This window comes from Eptatretus burgeri, chromosome 3 (assembly GCF_056783735.1).
Source record: "Eptatretus burgeri isolate ZD-2024b chromosome 3, Ebu_testis_v1, whole genome shotgun sequence".
Classification (NCBI taxonomy): Eukaryota; Metazoa; Chordata; class Myxini; order Myxiniformes; family Myxinidae; genus Eptatretus; species Eptatretus burgeri.
Window position 1 is genome coordinate 121,857,505 of NC_140963.1, and position 19,392 is coordinate 121,876,896.

Genomic DNA, 19,392 nt, shown 5'->3' on the forward strand with positions numbered 1-19,392 from the left:
TTCGAAAGCCATTTTTTTTTCTAATGGAAATTTTATTATATATATATATATATATATATATATATATATATATATATATATATATATATATATATATATATATATATATATATATATATATATATATATTTTTTTTTTTTCAACTCTGGTGTTGGCGCAGTGGTAAGGGCAGTGGCTTGGGACCCAAGAGGTCCTGAGTTCAAGCCCCGTTGGGACACTGAATTAATATATGTTTATATATGTATATCTTCTTCTTCCTCTTTCGGCTTGCTCCCGCTAGGGGTCGCCACAGCGGACCAACTGTCTCCATTTTGCTCTATCCTCCACATCTTCCATTGACACTCCAACCACCCGCATGTCCGCCCTCACCGCATCCATGAACCTCTTCTTTGGCCTTCCTCTTCTCCTCCTGCCTGGCGGCTCCATCTTCAACATCCTTCTCCCGATATACTCCGTTTCCCTCCTGTGCACATGTCCAAACCATCTCAATCTCGCCTCTCTCACTTTGTCTCCAAACCGTCCTACCTGCGCTGTCCCTCTAATACACTCATTTCTTATCCTATCCATCCTCGTCACTCCCAACGAGAATCGCAGCATCTTTAACTCTGCCACCTCCAGCTCTGCTTCCTGTCTTTTGTTAGCGCCACCGCCTCCAAACCATACAACATAGCTGGTCTCACTACCGTCTTGTATACTTTCCCCTTCACTCTTGCAGCTACCCTTCTGTCACAAATTACTCCTGCAACTCTTCTCCACCCACTCCATCCTGCCTGCACTCTCTTTTCACTTCTCTCCCACACTCTCCGTTACTTTGGACAGTTGATCCCAAGTATTTAAACCAATCCACCTTCCCCACCTCAACTCCTTGCAACTGCACCATACCACCACCCTCCCTCTCATTTACGCACATGTACTCCGTCTTACTCCTATTGACGAACATTCCCCTTCTCTCCAGTGCGTACCTCCACCTCTCAAGGCTCGATTCAGCCTGCTCCCTACTCTCCCTACAGATCATGATGTCATCCGCGAACATCATGGTCCATGGAGACTCCAGTCTGATCTCGTCCGTCAACCTGTCCATCACCATTGCAAACAGGAAAGGGCTCAGAGTCGATCCTTGGTGCAATCCCACTTTAACCTTAAACCGGTCCGTCATTCCTACCGCACACCTCACCGCTGTCACACTGTCCTCATACATATCCTGCACGATCCTCACATACTTCTCCACCACTCCCGACTTCCTCATACAATGCCACAACTCCTCTCTTGGCACCCTATCATAAGCTTTCTCTAAATCCACAAACACACAATGTAACTCTTTCTGGCCTTCCCTATACTTCTCCATCAACATTCTCAAAGCAAACATCACATCAGTGGTGCTCTTTCCTGGCATAAACCCATATTGCTGCTCACAGATCGTCACCTCTCCTCTCAACCGAGCTTCCACTACTCTTTCCCACAACTTCATGGTGTGGCTTAACAACTTTATCCCTCTGTAATTTCCACAGCTCTGCACATCACCCTTATTCTTGAAAATCGGAATCAGTACACTTAATCTCCACTCCTCCGGCATCCTCTCACTTTCCAAGACTTTATTAAACAATCTGGTTAACAACCCCACTGCCATCTCTCCTAAGCACTTCCATGCCTCCACTGGTATACCATCTGGGCCAACCGCCTTTCCACTTTTCATCTTCTTCATAGCAGTCCTCACTTCATCCTTACTGATCCACCCCACTTCCAGATTCACTATCTCCACCTCTTCCAACCTTCTCTCTCTCTCATTTTCTTCATTCATCAGCTCCTCAAAGTACTCCATCCACCTTCTCAACACACTCTCCTCGCTCGTCAGCACATTCCCATTTGCGTCCTTTATCACCCGAACCTGCAGCACATCCTTCCCAGCTCGGTCCCTCTGTCTTGCCAATCGGTATAAATCCTTTTCCCCTTCTTTTGTATCCAACTTCTCATACAGCTCGTCATATGCCTTTTCCTTGGCCTTAGCCACCTCTCTTTTGCTTTTCGACGCCACTCCTTGTACTCCTGCCGACTTTCTTCATCTCTCTGACTATCCCACTTCTTTTCGCCAACCCCTTCTTCCTTATACTTTCCTGTACTTCCTCATTCCACCACCAAGTCTCCTTATCTTCCTTCCTCTGTCCAGATGTCACACCAAGTACCTTCCTAGCTATCTCCCTCACAACTTCTGCTGTCGTTGCCCAATCATCCCACCCATCTTTACCACCATCCAACGCCTGTCTCACCTCCTCCCTAAATTTCACGCAACAGTCTTCCTCCTTCAGCTTCCACCATCTGGTCCTTGGTTCAGCCCTCACTCTCTTCCTCAACCTCACCTCTAAAGTCATCCTACAGACCACCAATCGATGCTGTCGAGCTACACTCTCCCCTGCCACAACCTTACAGTCACTAATCTCTTTCAGGTTGCATCTCCTATTTAAGATGTAATCCACCTGTGTGCACTTTCCTCCACTCTTGTATGTCACCCTGTGTTCCTCCTTCTTCTTGAAATACGTGTTTACCACTGCCATTTCCATTCTTTTTGCAAACTCTACCACCATTTGCCCTTCCACATTTCTCTTGTTGAGACCGTACCTCCCCATCACCTCCTCATCCTCTTTATTCCCTTCCCCAACATGTCCATTGAAATCTGCTCCAATCACCACTCTTTCATCCTTGGATACACTCTCCACCACTTCATCTAACTCACTCCAGAAATCTTCTTTATATTCCATCTCACACCCCATATGTGGGGCATATGCACTGATGACATTCATCATCACCCCTTCAATTTCCAACTTCACACTCATCACTCGGTCAGACACCCTCCTCACCTCCAATACCCTCTTGACATGATCTTCCTTCAGGATTATCCCGACACCATTTCTCCTCCCATCCACACCATGGTAGAACAGTTTGAAACCACCTCCAATGCTCCTCGCCTTACTCCCCATCCACTTGGTCTCTTGTACACACAGTATGTCCACCTTTCTTCTCTCCATCATATCAGCCAACTCTCGCCCTTTGCCAGTCATCGTCCCAACATTCAGAGTTCCAACTCTCACCTCCACACTTCTACCCTTCCCCCTCTCCCACTGCCTCCGGACTCGCCTTCCCCGTCTCCTTCTCCTCCTTCGCCCAGCAGTAGCACAATTTCCACTGGTACCCTGCTGACCACCGGTACCGGTGGCGGTCGTTGGTAACCCGGGCCTCGACCGATCCGGTATGGAAATTCGTTTTGTTGTCCGCATAATGATTTGGCATAGGTTTTTACGCCGGATGCCCTTCCTGACGCAACCCTGGTCGCCTCTTACGACACACAGGGATATGGTACACCTATTCTAACCGGGGCATACACATGTTTATATATGTATATATATATATATATTTTATATGGGCATGTTTATATATGTATATATATATATATATTTATATATGTATGTATGTATATATATATATATATATATATATATATATATATATATATATATATATATATATATATATATATATATATATAAAACCAAGTCGAAAACACCAGGGGGTTGACTCAGCCTGCCATCCTTCCGAGGTCGGCGAAATGAGCACCAGTTGTACTGGGCCCGGTGTATGCCCCGGTTAGAATAGGTGTACCATATCCCTGTGTGTCGTAAGAGGCGACCAGGGTTGCGTGAGGAAGGGCATCCGGCGTAAAAACCTATGCCAAATCATTATGCGGACAACAAAACGAATTTCCATACCGGATCGGTCGAGGCCCGGGTTACCAACGACCGCCACCGGTACCGGTGGTCAGCAGGGTACCAGTGGAAATTGTGCTACTGCTGGGCGAAGGAGGAGAAGGAGACGGGGAAGGCGAGTCCGGAGGCAGTGGGAGAGGGGAAGGGTAGAAGTGTGCAGGTGAGAGTTGGAATTCGGAATGTTGGGAGGATGACTGGCAGAGGGCGAGAGTTGGCTGATATGATGGAGAGAAGAAAGGTGGACATACTGTGTGTACAAGAGACCAAGTGGATGGGGAGTAAGGCGAGGAGCATTGGAGGTGGTTTCAAACTGTTCTACCATGGTGTGGATGGGAGGAGAAATGGTGTCGGGATAATCCTGAAGGAAGATCATGTCAAGAGGGTATTGGAGGTGAGGAGGGTGTCTGACCGAGTGATGAGTGTGAAGTTGGAAATTGAAGGGGTGATGATGAATGTCATCAGTGCATATGCCCCACATATGGGGTGTGAGATGGAATATAAAGAAGATTTCTGGAGTGAGTTAGATGAAGTGGTGGAGAGTGTATCCAAGGATGAAAGAGTGGTGATTGGAGCAGATTTCAATGGACATGTTGGGGAAGGGAATAAAGAGGATGAGGAGGTGATGGGGAGGTACGGTCTCAACAAGAGAAATGTGGAAGGGCAAATGGTGGTAGAGTTTGCAAAAGAATGGAAATGGCAGTGGTAAACACGTATTTCAAGAAGAAGGAGGAACACAGGGTGACATACAAGAGTGGAGGAAAGTGCACACAGGTGGATTACATCTTAAGTAGGAGATGCAACCTGAAAGAGATTAGTGACTGTAAGGTTGTGGCAGGGGAGAGTGTAGCTCGACAGCATCGATTGGTGGTCTGTAGGATGACTTTAGAGGTGAGGTTGAGGAAGAGAGTGAGGGCTGAACCAAGGACCAGATGGTGGAAGCTGAAGGAGGAAGACTGTTGCGTGAAATTTAGGGAGGAGGTGAGACAGGCGTTGGATGGTGGTAAAGATGGGTGGGATGATTGGGCAACGACAGCAGAAGTTGTGAGGGAGATAGCTAGGAAGGTACTTGGTGTGACATCTGGACAGAGGAAGGAAGATAAGGAGACTTGGTGGTGGAATGAGGAAGTACAGGAAAGTATAAGGAAGAAGGGGTTGGCGAAAAAGAAGTGGGATAGTCAGAGAGATGAAGAAAGTCGGCAGGAGTACAAGGAGTGGCGTCGAAAAGCAAAAAGAGAGGTGGCAAAGGCCAAGGAAAAGGCATATGACGAGCTGTATGAGAAGTTGGATACAAAAGAAGGAGAAAAGGATTTATACCGATTGGCAAGACAGAGGGACCGAGCTGGGAAGGATGTGCCGCAGGTTAGGGTGATAAAGGACGCAAATGGGAATGTGCTGACGAGCGAGGAGAGTGTGTTGAGAAGGTGGATGGAGTACTTTGAGGAGCTGATGAATGAAGAAAATGAGAGAGAGAGAAGGTTGGAAGAGGTGGAGATAGTGAATCTGGAAGTGGGGTGGATCAGTAAGGATGAAGTGAGGACTGCTATGAAGAAGATGAAAAGTGGAAAGGCGGTTGGCCCAGATGGTATACCAGTGGAGGCATGGAAGTGCTTAGGAGAGATGGCAGTGGGGTTGTCAACCAGATTGTTTAATAAAGTCTTGGAAAGTGAGAGGATGCCGGAGGAATGGAGATTAAGTGTACTGGTTCCGATTTTCAAGAATAAGGGTGATGTGCAGAGCTGTGGAAATTACAGAGGGATAAAGTTGTTAAGCCACACCATGAAGTTGTGGGAAAGAGTAGTGGAAGCTCGGTTGAGAGGAGAGGTGACGATCTGTGAGCAGCAATATGGGTTTATGCCAGGAAAGAGCACCACTGATGCGATGTTTGCTTTGAGAATGTTGATGGAGAAGTATAGGGAAGGCCAAAAAGAGTTACATTGTGTGTTTGTGGATTTAGAGAAAGCTTATGATAGGGTGCCAAGAGAGGAGTTGTGGTATTGTATGAGGAAGTCGGGAGTGGTGGAGAAGTATGTGAGGATCATGCAGGATATGTATGAGGACAGTGTGACAGCGGTGAGGTGTTCGGTAGGAATGACGGACCGGTTTAAGGTTAAAGTGGGATTGCACCAAGGATCGACTCTGAGCCCTTTCCTGTTTGCAATGGTGATGGACAGGTTGACGGACGAGATCAGACTGGAGTCTCCATGGACTATGATGTTCGCAGATGACATCATGATCTGTAGGGAGAGTAGGGAGCAGGCTGAATCGAGCCTTGAGAGGTGGAGGTACGCACTGGAGAGAAGGGGAATGTTAGTCAGTAGGAGTACGACGGAGTACATGTGCGTAAATGAGAGGGAGGGTGGTGGTATGGTGCAGTTGCAAGGAGTTGAGGTGGGGAAGGTGGATTGGTTTAAATACTTGGGATCAACTGTCCAAAGTAACGGAGAGTGTGGGAGAGAAGTGAAAAAGAGAGTGCAGGCAGGATGGAGTGGGTGGAGAAGAGTTGCAGGAGTGATTTGTGACAGAAGGGTAGCTGCAAGAGTGAAGGGGAAAGTATACAAGACGGTAGTGAGACCAGCTATGTTGTATGGTTTGGAGGCGGTGGCGCTAACGAAAAGACAGGAAGCAGAGCTGGAGGTGGTAGAGTTAAAGATGCTGCGATTCTCGTTGGGAGTGACGAGGATGGATAGGATAAGAAATGAGTATATTAGAGGGACAGCGCAGGTAGGACGGTTTGGAGACAAAGTGAGAGAGGCGAGATTGAGATGGTTTGGACATGTGTACAGGAGGGAAACGGAGTATATCGGGAGAAGGATGTTGAAGATGGAGCCGCCAGGCAGGAGGAGAAGAGGAAGGCCAAAGAAGAGGTTCATGGATGCGGTGAGGGCGGACATGCGGGTGGTTGGAGTGTCAATGGAAGATGTGGAGGATAGAGCGAAATGGAGACGGTTGGTCCACTGTGGCGACCCCTAACGGGAGCAAGCCGAAAGAGGAAGAAGAAGATATATATATATTTTTTTAATATATATATATATATTTTTTCATTTTTATGGAGAGCCACTTCGTGCATCCTGGAGCTGAATGTTAGTTCTATATATGTGTAAAGTTTCATCAAGATCGGTTCACTGGTCTGGGAGCTTATTCGTCACAAAAAAACAGACAGACACGGACATAAGGACTGCCATTTATATTGTAGATGATTGTTGGTAATCACTTAACCATTCTTTTCTTGGACTTTCTTAATCGGGGCGTAGGGTAGGGAAGTTTTTCTGGATATTTTAAATCAGCCTAAAAATAATATCTAACTTCAGCTTCATTCAATTCTTTTTGAGAGGAGATAACAATGTCTTGTAAAACTTTTTCATAATGTTTTTCTTTAACCCATTTAAGTTTTCCATAAGGTAAAGATTGAGACATAGCCCACCCATACAAATTGTGAGCATCATAATACATCAGGTCAGAGTTGACCTCATTCTTATTATAATCAGGAAGATATTTGTTATTTGCTTTAGCATATCTCTTGGAATATTCTTGAGAATATGCCTCCTCTTTTAGCCTTCTCTATCATTAATTCATATCTATATCACTGATTAATTCCAAATCCTGTTTTGTCATTTATAACATGGCACTCAAAGCCAAACCCGGGGATTTGTCAGAGTGAGCGGGGTCTAATCCATAAGAATTTTTATTTTGACAGACTGCTCGAAAAGTCTCAAACACATCAGTCAATAATAATACATCAGTTTTAAGATACAAATCATGATATTCTCCAAGATTCTTTCTATTAAACTTCTCCTAAACCTTTTTAGCTTGTGTGTAATCTCTATCGGAAATATGAGTTTGATTCAACTTGCGAAAGAAACTTTCCCTTGAAGGAAGTTGTGTTTCTTTAGACCTCTCAAATGAATCCATATAGTCATATGGATATATTCCTTTTGTGATAAGAGATCAATCTCTTTTTGATTTGCAAAATGTGATTTAAGATTTGAAAAGTTTTTAATATTTGATGCTAAGTTAGATAATGGACTTGCCATAAATTTGAATGTGTCAAGAAATCTGATATGGGTTATGGGGGATGTATGAATTGTTTTTGTGAATGAGATGTATTTTTGATCTGTGTTAGGAAAGGCAGAAATATATCCAGATGTCTTTTAAAGTTCATTTGTAAATAGATGTGTGTCATAGTGAGCGTTGTTGTGAAGAAAGACAAGAATAACGTTTGGGGGCTTGTAAATAAGATTACACCTGGAATGAGCAAGACCTCTATATTTACCAGTAAGATGATGTGGAAGAAAAATAATTATATTCATGTACTCCTAATTATAATTGTTGCTGGTGCTTTATAAATTTAATTTTTATGCTATAGTCAAATTGGCTGACAGTTATGTTTCCCTTTACCCAAGAGCCTTTTGGCCGAAATATTGATAAAAGGAATATCTTACAATGAAACAGGGTGACCTGGTTGAGAACACTGCAACTTTTGCCATGATTATGTCACTTTTCTCTTTCACCCAGTGGGCACGTATTAGTGGGACAACTTAGCTAAATATAGCATAACAATTGTGCATTTTGTGAGGAAAGCACCAAATTTGGCACACAAGTAGCCTATCATATTATGAACAGATTTGGATATTGGGCCATCTCAAATTCAGCCGCTGATGGCTGTGGCAGCCATTTTCCACTGCCATCAAAAATTTTGAGATGGCCCGATATCCAAATATGTTCATAATATGATAGGCTACTAGTGTGCCAAATTTGGTGCTTTCCTCACAAAATGCACAATTGTTATGCTAAGTTGCCCCACTATATTGCAGTTTGAGTTATTTTGCCTAATGCTTATCTGGTTTGCGTCGCTACCTTCTCAAGAGAACCCTGTAGTTGAGTTGCCAAATGTCTCCCCTCCCATTCTTTGGAATGTCAAGTTGTGTGCAAGAAGAATTGCGTCGGGCTTTTGTTTCGGTGAAGTCCATTCGAATGTTTCAGTCAAGCATTCAATGCTCTTTCTCCGTATATACGAAATTAAAGATTCTCCTTGAGTATGCTGATCCAACTTGTGTAAATTGAGCTATTTTCCATGACAATGACAATGATCCCTAACTTTAACCTCTCCCTCAATTTTCTCCTCACATATATGACAGGTACTGTTCTTCCTAAATTCCTTTTTCTCTCCCTTTGTTAATGACATTGGTTTATAGATTTTAACCATTATTTCTCTTTGTCTTATGCAGTCTTTTTCCAGTCATTTTACAAACTCCTCTGAGGCATTTTCTCCTCTATAAAGTTCTAACTTGTTGCATTTATCACTAACAGATGATTTGATATAATAACAGAAACCACAAGGAGTATGTTTTTGATATTTGTTTGTGAATTATTTATTTGGATTTGGAGAAACAGTATTTTCTTTTCAAGGATACTTTCAAAATCAGCATATATCACAAATGGATGTTTGTTGGATTTGTTGTAATCTTTGAATGATATTTTCTTCCTACTTTTGGTAGATTAATTATGGTTGATTTATGATTACTGCAGTATTTTGAATGTTGATTTAATCCTTCTTTCTTATGAAAGAAGTTGAGACATCTCTTACAGGGATATGTTTTATTACTTATGAAATCTAAAGATTTCGTAAGTATATTGATTACTTCTGTCATCTGTTTGTGTGTTTGTGTGTTTGTTTGTGTGTGTGTGTTTGTGTGTGTTTGTTTGTTTGTAGGCACGATAACTCGAGAACGGAAGAAGCTACCAATGTCAAATTACACCACGTGATTCAGGAGGGTGATGGCTGGCGCTGATTAGATTTTGGTCAAAATCGGTCAAAGGTCAAGATCACAGTGAGGTCAAACATTCGATTTTTGATGGTTTGGTACAGAATCATCGTAGAAATTTCTGGTTTGCGTCGCTACCTTCTCTCGAGACAGGTTTTATTAGACAAGGTCAGAGGTCAAGTTGACGATTTCGTAAGTACCAGTCTATGACTGCTTGTTTGTTCTGTTGAGTACTTGTGAGGTGATTAATGTTGATAAATTTTTGATATAAGCATAATTGAATTTTTCCCCGAACTATAACATATAAGGTCAATGTGTGTTTCATTATTAGGTCATCTCGGTAGAGATGTCCTGGACCAAATGTCCGTCTGTCTGTCAACAATTTTTCTTTCCGTTCCTGATTAAACTTAGTATGTGGGTAGAGGTCGATGAGTGTTGCGCAACAATATAATTTTTGTCCGGGTTCAAGGTCACGAGGTCACGTAAGTTATAAAAATCGCCATTTTCAAAACCTATCTTGTCTGCCATTCTACAAGATATTCGGCAACTGTTTATTGATTATGATAGTAAAAAATATTATCTTGTATCTAACCGGACAGATTTTTGAATTTCCGTCCCGTTTGGCCGCCACGTAACCTGGAAGATGGTCAAAAACACCTCCCGGTACAAAGAAAACTTTTTACTTCCGATCTTGATGAAATTTGGGATGTGGGTTGAGGTCGATGACTGATACCCAACGACATATTTTCTTCCCGGATTTGAGGTCAGGGTCAAGGTCACGAGGTCACGAAAGTTGTGAAAGTCGCCATTTTCAAAACCTATCTCGTCTGTCATTTTAGGAGATATCTGGCAACGGTTCATCGATTATGATAGTAACAAAACATTATAGAGATGACTGTCACCCCCACACGGGGGTAATTTTTTTTATAATCATTTTAAATTTTTAATATTTGAACTTAGTTTGTATCCGTTAATCCATATACATTAACAGATGGATTAATTATTCATTTTCTCAAATTTTGGAATATCTCTCAACGACATTGGAAACTTTAAATCTTTAACATTTAGCATATTCTCGTATTTCTTATAATGTTCAACCATTTCAGGTTTCCATTGTGGCGGATGTAAGTGAGTAAGAACAGACTTGAGAAAACACTTATTATCTTTGTTGTGAATATTAACAACCGCTTTCTTAAGTTTTATCTCTTTTGGTAAATCAATATAAGAAGAAGATTTAAGAGTATCTGATTTTAAGATGTGATTATTTTTGTAATAGCAAATCCACTACATACTACAATGTTATCAACATCTTGTTCTTGTCTGTGTAGTTCATTGTAATCATCACATCTTACAAAATCTTGAAATGATGTGATAAAGTGAGGGTTTGTCCTCATAGAGGGAGTAGTTTCATCACCTTCTCTTACCATTTTCAATTTTACTCCCATATATAACTTAAAAGTTTTCATTTCACTTAATGTTTTTAATTATAGTTTCAATACTTTGTTTAACCCATATCAACAGCTTCAATGATTGAAGATGGTCCAGGTTCTTGAAAGCGAAACAATCTTATTTTTATATGTCCTTTAAGGCCTAAGTCACATTTGCCACGGCGGCCGTGGGGTCTCCAAAATCTACGGCCACAAACAATTATACGGCGGCCGCAGTATTTCCACGGTCACACAAAGTAGCAGTCATATATGTTTTTATTTTTCGGGTAGCCGCATGGTGTATTTATAAATTGTGGAGACCAAAAACGTGGGGGTGCCGTACGGTCTTTGATTTGATGTCGCACGGTGACCTTAGGGCGTTCCTGCGGCGGCCATAGAATTTTCAAGGCAGATGCAAGGTGCCCGCAAGGCGACCGCAGGAGGACCGCGGGGGGGCCCTAAGGCGAACGTGCGGCCAGACGGATGGTAACGAGTGGGTTCTTTTTTTTACCAGTTCTTTTGTTTCAGCTTGTCGAATTGCTGCGGCGAACGTAGAAATGAAAAAAGTTATAACTCCGCGCTATAATTCCACGGCGACCCTACGGCCTGTAAAATATCGCTATATGGCGTAGGGCCACCCTGAGGTGACCTCAGAAACTGTGCGGCTGCCACACGTTTCTGTCAATTCAGAGGGCGTACGGCCGCTGTGTCCTCGCCGTGGAGCAAATGTGACTTTGGCCGAAATATCCCATCAGTGTTTTCAATGGAGAATTTAGTGGCACCTTCCCTTTCTTCATTCTTCTTGTGTTTGTGTGATTGAAGGTGTCTATTTTTTTTTTTAAGAATATCAATATTACATCTATCACAATGCTTTGTTTTTTGTTCAAATGGAGATATTTGTCTGAAAAGATTGAATGTGTGTTTGTTGGTTTGAAGGTGTTTTTTTTAATAACATTTATATTCATGATAACAAACATCACAGTACGTTGTATTCATCATATTTATATAGCAAAACTTTGCTTAAACCAAAATTTTCTTGATAAAAATTCCGTTTAATCTTCAAGTGAATCTGTGCTTAAAACCATTTTATCCACCAACTTTTTTTCACTTAATAAATACAATCTATCTCAACACTAAAGATAAGTTTCAATCAACCTTTACATTTGTAAAATATATCTGATATATTAACATCCTTTATTTCATCAAGATTTGCATCTTTTGGGTTGTTGAAAAAAAATTACAAATTTCTCCTTGCATATTGCAGATGGTCTTATCTTTTCTTACTGAAGTTTTGTCCATTACAGTGACCTGAAATATATATCCTCTTCAAATTTCAAGTCAATCGCATGAAAGTTGAGGATTTTCGAAATACCACCTGAGTTGTCGACCTTTGGCCTATGTTGTCCTTTTGGCCGATTTTGACCTCAAAATAATTGGCTCGTTGAATTCAATAAACTGAAAATATATATATATATATATATATATATATATATATATATATATATATATATATATATATATATATATATATATATATATATCTTCTTCAAATTTCAAGTCCATCGGCTGAAAATTGAGGAATTTAGAAATCTCACCTAAGTTGTTGACCTTTGGCCCATGTTAACCTTTTGGTCGATGTTGACCTCAAAAATTATTAGCTAGTTGAATTCAGTGACCTGAAATATAAATCCTCTTCAAATTTCAAGACAATCGGATGAAATTTGAGGATTTTAGAAATCTCACCGAAGTTGTTGACCTTTGGCCTACGTTGACCTTTTGACCTCAAAAAACAATTGGCTTCTTCCTTGTGACAAACTCTACCATGTGGTGAAGTTTCGTGAATATCAGTTTAAAATTGTGACCTGCAGGTGACAAAATCAAATAACCAATATACTTGAAAAATCGTCGATTTTGCAAGTAACAAGAAACACATAGTGCAGAGCACGAAACTTGCAAAATCTCAAAAACAAATTTAACTGGAAAAATCAATGGAGGTTGAATCAGTGACCTGATGTGCAAATCCTGTTGAAATTTCAAATCAATCAGATTGAAGATTGAGGTTTTTCAAAACTGCCCCTAAGTTGTTTACCTATTGGCCGATGTTGAACTGAAAAATATTTTGTCGTTGACTTCCTTGACAGATTTGCAAGTTCTTTTCAAATTTCAAGTCAATCGGATGATAATTGACAATTTTTGAAATTTGGCCTGTGTTGACCTTTGGCCAATGTTGACCTTTTGACCTCAAAAACAATAGTCTTCTTGCTTATGACAAACAACCATTTTGTGGTTTTGTGAAGATTGGTTAAAAATTGTGATGTGAAGGTGATTTATGGACAGACAGACAGACAGACAGACAGACAGATAGACAGAATAACACACGCGACCAACCAATATACTTGAAAAATTTTCGATTTTCGCAAGTATCAAACGAGATATCACTCATGGAGCGACACTTGGTGAAGTTGAACGAACTACAATGGCACATAGTAGAGTGCATATCTCTTCCATGCTGAACAGTAAACGTTTTGTGATATGCCCTGATATCTCACTGATCCCACTCATAGCCATATCTGAAACCAGACCTGAACCAAAATCGAATCGGCTTATTCTCATCACCTAACTAACTCATCCACTTAGTTTTGTCAAAACTCGACCACAAGTTATGTCAGGGGCAGAAACTTGCTACGTTACCTTGATTATGCCCAGCAATAAGGGGGCGCTGTCTAGCTCCTGCCGCCCTTCAGCACATTTGGGTGTTTCTCGTGTTCTACTGCAGAAGAACTGGTGCTGTCTTCGCAATCCAACTGTTTATCGTGTTTTCCCTTTCGAGGAGAGGAATGTTTCAATATGGACAATGGCGTAACAATCTTACCGGGTGTCATTGGAGTGAAGTGAAGGCCACGACATGATGAATGGCAGCAGTTTGAAGACCACTGCACATTGAGTGAAGCACGTCTCTCTTTACCTGGCTCCGTGCGACGAACTGTTCTTGGGCGAGCTGCCCCTCCTGCTTGTTCTCCTGCCGGCCTGGACACGATGTTCTGGGGCTTTTGCAGATCTCGCCAGGACGATTACCATTGCAGACCGAATGCCTTGGCTGCGATGAAATGCTGTAATCACATGGTATGATTGTGTACAGTACTGAGCAAATTAATCGCCTATATCCAGTCGAGGTTCATTTTCTACCGAACCATGTTCTTCATGCTGTCCGAGAATGTGGAATTTTGTGTCGTGCACTCATTCGGCAGCAAACAAAAGTGAAGACGCAGAGCTAGAACCCATATCAAGCGTTCAATACTGACTATCATTGGGAACCACCCTACACATGATCCTTCTGGGGAGTTTCGGTGCAAGACCCTCATTAATATAACAATCGTGAAACTGAATGGTCATTATCACTACCCGTGTCTACCTTCAATGTTATTATGTATTCTGCATTCTCTCACGAGCAAGCTGGATGAATTAGGCCTGATCATGAACAATAACAGTATTGACCTTGCAGCTAATACTGAAACCTGGTTTTCTCCTGATCAGCCTGTGGACTTGTAAACTACACCAGGCTTCAAACTGTTTTTGTGCCCAAGGATGGATAGAAGGGGAGGAGGTGTTTATATTTACACCAAGCTTCACCTCCAAGCTATACCTCTTAATGTTTCAGTCCCTCGAAATGTCGAAGCGATTTGGGTGAGGGTCCGATCTCCTCGTCCGCCATGATCGATAATGAGCATAGTCATCACCGCTGTCTATTACCCTCCAAAGAGTCCATCACCAAGCGAGCTGTAAGATCACCTTAGCTCGATGATAGATCATCCGCTCACTCTGCTACCAGACACTGGAATCACCATTCTTGGCAACTTCAATTGAATCAAACTTTTCACTTCACTTTCAGACTCAATGGTGCAGATAGTGAATGAGCCCACTCACAATGATACTACTCTGGACAACATTCTAACGAATCTTACCGAACATTATAATCTGGTTGAGATTATTTCACCCTTGGAACTCAGTGATCATCAGTGTGTCATGGTAAGACCACGATCCTCCCTTCTGTCAGAATGTTGTTCTCAAACGATTCACTTAGGCCGAAGTCACATTTGCTCTACGGCTAGGATACTGTGGCCGTACCCCCCCCCTTTGAATTGACAAAAACGTGCGGCGGCCACAGAGTTTCTGAGGTGGCCTCAGGGTGGCCCTACGCCATATGGCTATCTTTTACAGGCTGTAAGGGTCGCCGTGGAATTATAGCGCGGAGTTATAACTTTTTTCATTTCTACGTTGGCCGTAGCAATTCGACAAGCCAAGCTGTGACGTAGATGTGTTCCACGTCGACTGTACGTAGGGCGTACGGTGGGCTTGCGTTATTCATGCGGCTGCCGTCGGCTCTTATCAATGAAAAATGAATTTTGCCAACCCCAAAAAAATTACGGCGGCCACACTATTTCCACGGTCGCCGTAGGGTAGTCCTAAGGCATCCCTGTGTTCAATGTACGGTGGCCTTGCGGTCTGTGTGACTACCTGCGGGCAACGCAGGGTTGACGCACGGTTCCCCTACACCCGCCGTGCGTCCTACGTACAGCCTCCGTGGCAGTCTGCGTCGACCGTGCGTCCACCGTGCGCTACTGCTCGAGATCAGAGTATAGGTGTTTGCCTATACTCCGAACTGGTATATTCAGTAATATATGTTATAGTTATAGTATATTCAGTTATACTGTATATACTGGTATATTCGAACTGTTATATTTTTATTTCAGTAAAAAAGAACTGGTATATATACCCACTCGTTACTGTCCGTCTGGCCGCACGTTCGCCTTAGGGCCCCCTGCGGTCGCCTTGTGGGTACCTTGAGGTTACCTTGCGTCTGCGTTGAAAATTCTATGGCCGCCGCAGGGATGCCCTAAGGTCACCGTGCGACATCAAATCAAAGACCGTACGGCACCCCCACGTTTTCGGTCTCCACAATTTCTAAATATGCCGTGTGGCTATCCCAAAAATAAAAACATGTGTGACTGCTACATTGTGTGACCGTGGAAATACTGCGGCCGCCCTATAATTGCTAGTGGCCGTATATTTTGTAGACCCTACGGCCGCCGTGCCAAATGTGACTTAGGACGTATGAAAGAAAATGATGCATGAGAGTTTGGAGCATGGTTGGGCAATCACGATTGGTCTGGGGTCTTGTCCATTGAGAACATGAATAACAAGTGCAACAAATTTTATTACACGCTTCACCAGGCGATCAACACCTACTTCCCACAATAAATTGTTCACCAACATCAGCAAGAAAAGGATGGATAATGCCTTCCATAAAGACCCTTGTACAAACTCGTCAGCATGTTTTCCACCTCATTGGGCAATGTCCACATTTGAGATGTATCGCAATCAGGTCATATGTGAAATGAAGGCAGCAAAGCGCAATTACGATATTTCCAAGGTAAAACGTTTAAAACGTTCAAACCCAGCAGCATGGTATCGTGAGATTCGTGAAATGACTGCTGGAAGCAGTAACTCAACATTGCAGTTGAGAACATCGAGCAATCAGATCACCAAGCCATTACTGATGCAATATGTTCTTACTTTGCATCTGATGAAGGAGATTTACAACCGCTGAACCCTCCTCACTCCCAGCGTATTTTCCATCTCTCCCGATCTGTGAAGTCCAGCCATGGGAGGTCTGTCAAGAACGTGGAAGAATCGAATCTCGCAAAGCAAGCGGTCCTGGCAACATCTCTGCCAGACTTATCTGCCAGTTCTCTTATGAACTGGCCAAACCTCTGATGGACATAATTATTGCGTCATACAAGAAACAGACAGTTCCAGCACAGTGGAAAAGGGCATGTGTCATTCCTATTCCAAAATCATCACCTGCCACCATCGACAACTTGCGCCCAGGTGCTCTTGCTGCCCACTTCTAAAAAATTGCAGAACACTTCATAGCACGGCGAACGATGGAAGCAATGAAGCAGAACCTTGACCCCAAATGGTTTGGAAACATTAAAGGTGTATCAACTTCACAAGGTCTGATTCATATTCTGCACACACTTCATGAGCATGCAGAAATACCAGGATCAATTTCATCGATGATGCTTTCTGAAGCTTTCAATCACATTGATCGCATGATCGCTATTTCAAAATTCTGAGAAATGGGAGTTGATTCATCTCTTGTTTCTTGGATAAGTGACTTCATTTCAAATCGAGAACAGTGTGCTAAGTACGCTGACCAAGGTCTGTGAAAGGACGCACATGGACGCTGGAGTTCCCCAGGGAACAATGGTTGGACCTGTTGTATTTCTTGCCATGATAAGCAATGCTGTAAAAAACAGCAGAACTGCCACTGTTATTGACTGCTTCAAATATGTCGACGACCTTCCTTTTATTGAAAAGCATAGTCTTCACATTGAATATTGTATGCTAGATGTTCTTGAACAACTTCATAACTGGTCTGTAGAGAATGGAATGTGTCTCAACCCCAAAAAATGTGTGATTGTTGACGTCTGTTTCACTCAAAACAAACCACTCCCTTCTAATCTGTCATTGAATGATGTTGTAATCCAAAGTTGTAATATCATTAAATTGTTGGGTATCTTCATCCAGGCAGATTTGTAATGGGATGCACATGGTCAGTTCTATTGTCAAAAGAGCTAATAGTCGTTTTCACATGATTCGGAAGCTAAAATACCATTCCCTCTCAAGTAATGATCTTGAAACCATTTTCACATCTTTTGTTCACCGCATATTATAAAATGGAGCTCCTGTGTGGTCAAGCAAAATTACAAAGCAGCAGTGCACTGCTGTTGAATTTGTTCAGAAAAGGGCTTGCAAACTTATCCTTGGCCCAAAGTACTGTAGTTACTCAGATGCTTTATGCGATTGTGGTCTGGAGTCACTTGAGAAGAGACGTGAACAAGTTTGTTGTTCTTTCACGAGATTGCTCCCAAATTCCAAACTTCACTTGCTACCTGCAGACAAATTTCATAGTGGCTATCAGTACGCAACTCAGAACAACTAACCGAGTTAAAATGTAAAACCACACGATTCAAGAACAGCCCAATGGCATTTCTCATCCGCACAATGAATAAACTGCAGTGATTGTTTAACGTGAGAGTGAAGTGAATTGTTAAATTACTGCAAAATTGTTTATTTTTGATGTTATTAACCTCTGCCATCGAAGATCAGAAGTTACTGTTTTCACCCCTTTCTGTTTGTTTGTTTGTTTGTTTGTTTGTGAACAGTATTACAGAAAAACTCCTCGACGGATTTCGACGAAACTTGGTGGGGGGGATTAGGTCTGGTCCAAGGATCATGCAATTCGATTTTGGACTTGGTCCAAAATCCAATATGGCCGCTATGGCAGCCATTTTGAAAAAATATTTGAATTTTTTTTTTGCATTTCTACATGTTTTAAGTGGTTTCCAACCCCCCCCCCCCAAAAAAAAAATTGTTAGAGAAAAAAAAATTTACAACTTTTTTTTCAACAAAATTTAGATTTTTTTTTTGCATTTCTACATGTTATCAGTGATTTCCAACAAAAAACATGCCAACATTATAATTGCGGCTGATTTTGGAACTTCAGGTGGATATACCCACGTAAAATCAATTTCTGTCTCAAGGAATCTAGTTATGACGAATGAATTGAGTATGTAAAAGTTAAAAGGGAAAGTTGCAAACTATAACTCTGTGAGCACTGTTGACGTCAAATTGAATGAATAGGCTATCAGGTTCACTTGAGTGACCGAGCAGTATTGGCGGCGGAGGTTTTGCACTCTACCGAGTGCTCCCCCTCTAGTTTTTAGTCTGCTTTTATGTGCTTTTTATTGCCATTTTTTTGTATTATCACATTTTATTTGTTCCAAATTATAAATTTTAAAACTTACCTCAATTCAGCTTTTGGCCACGATGGAAGTTGAATTTAAATAAATTATTTTAAAAATCAAAAAATACTCATATCCGGATCCAGATTCAGATCTTCACCAAAATTGAATTTGTTCGTCCTTGTCACGCACTCAACCTGTCCACTAAGGTTCGTCCGAATCCGTCCACAACTTTTTGAGGTATTGTGCTACATTGTTGTTCGCCCCATCTCTCAATGTTGAAGAATCATCTGAAAAATTACAAAAAATTCTCGTATCTGGATCTTCACCAAAATTGAATACATTTTTCCTTGTCTCACACCCAGCCTGTCCACTAAGTTTTGTCCAAATATGTTCATAACTTTTTGAGATACAATATCTTGCTACATAGTTTTTGAGCCTTTCTCTCAATGGTGAAGAATCACTGAACACATTCCAGTATCCGGATATTGATCCTGATCAAAAATGTGTGTTGCTGTCCTTGGCTGGTCACCTACATAAACAAAAAAATTCAGAACGATTGCTTGAAAACTGTGGACAAAAATTGTGTGACAGACAAACAGACTGTACAGACCAACATACTTGGCAAAAAATTTTTTTT

The 19,392-nt window shown here is 41.8% G+C and overlaps 1 protein-coding gene across 1 annotated transcript in view; it reads left to right on the plus strand.

Annotated features, from left to right (window-relative positions):
- The window catches only part of LOC147030880 (complement factor H-like), a 374,343-nt gene that overhangs the window by 104,601 nt on the left and 250,350 nt on the right, over window positions 1–19,392 (plus strand). The window lies entirely within an intron of this gene.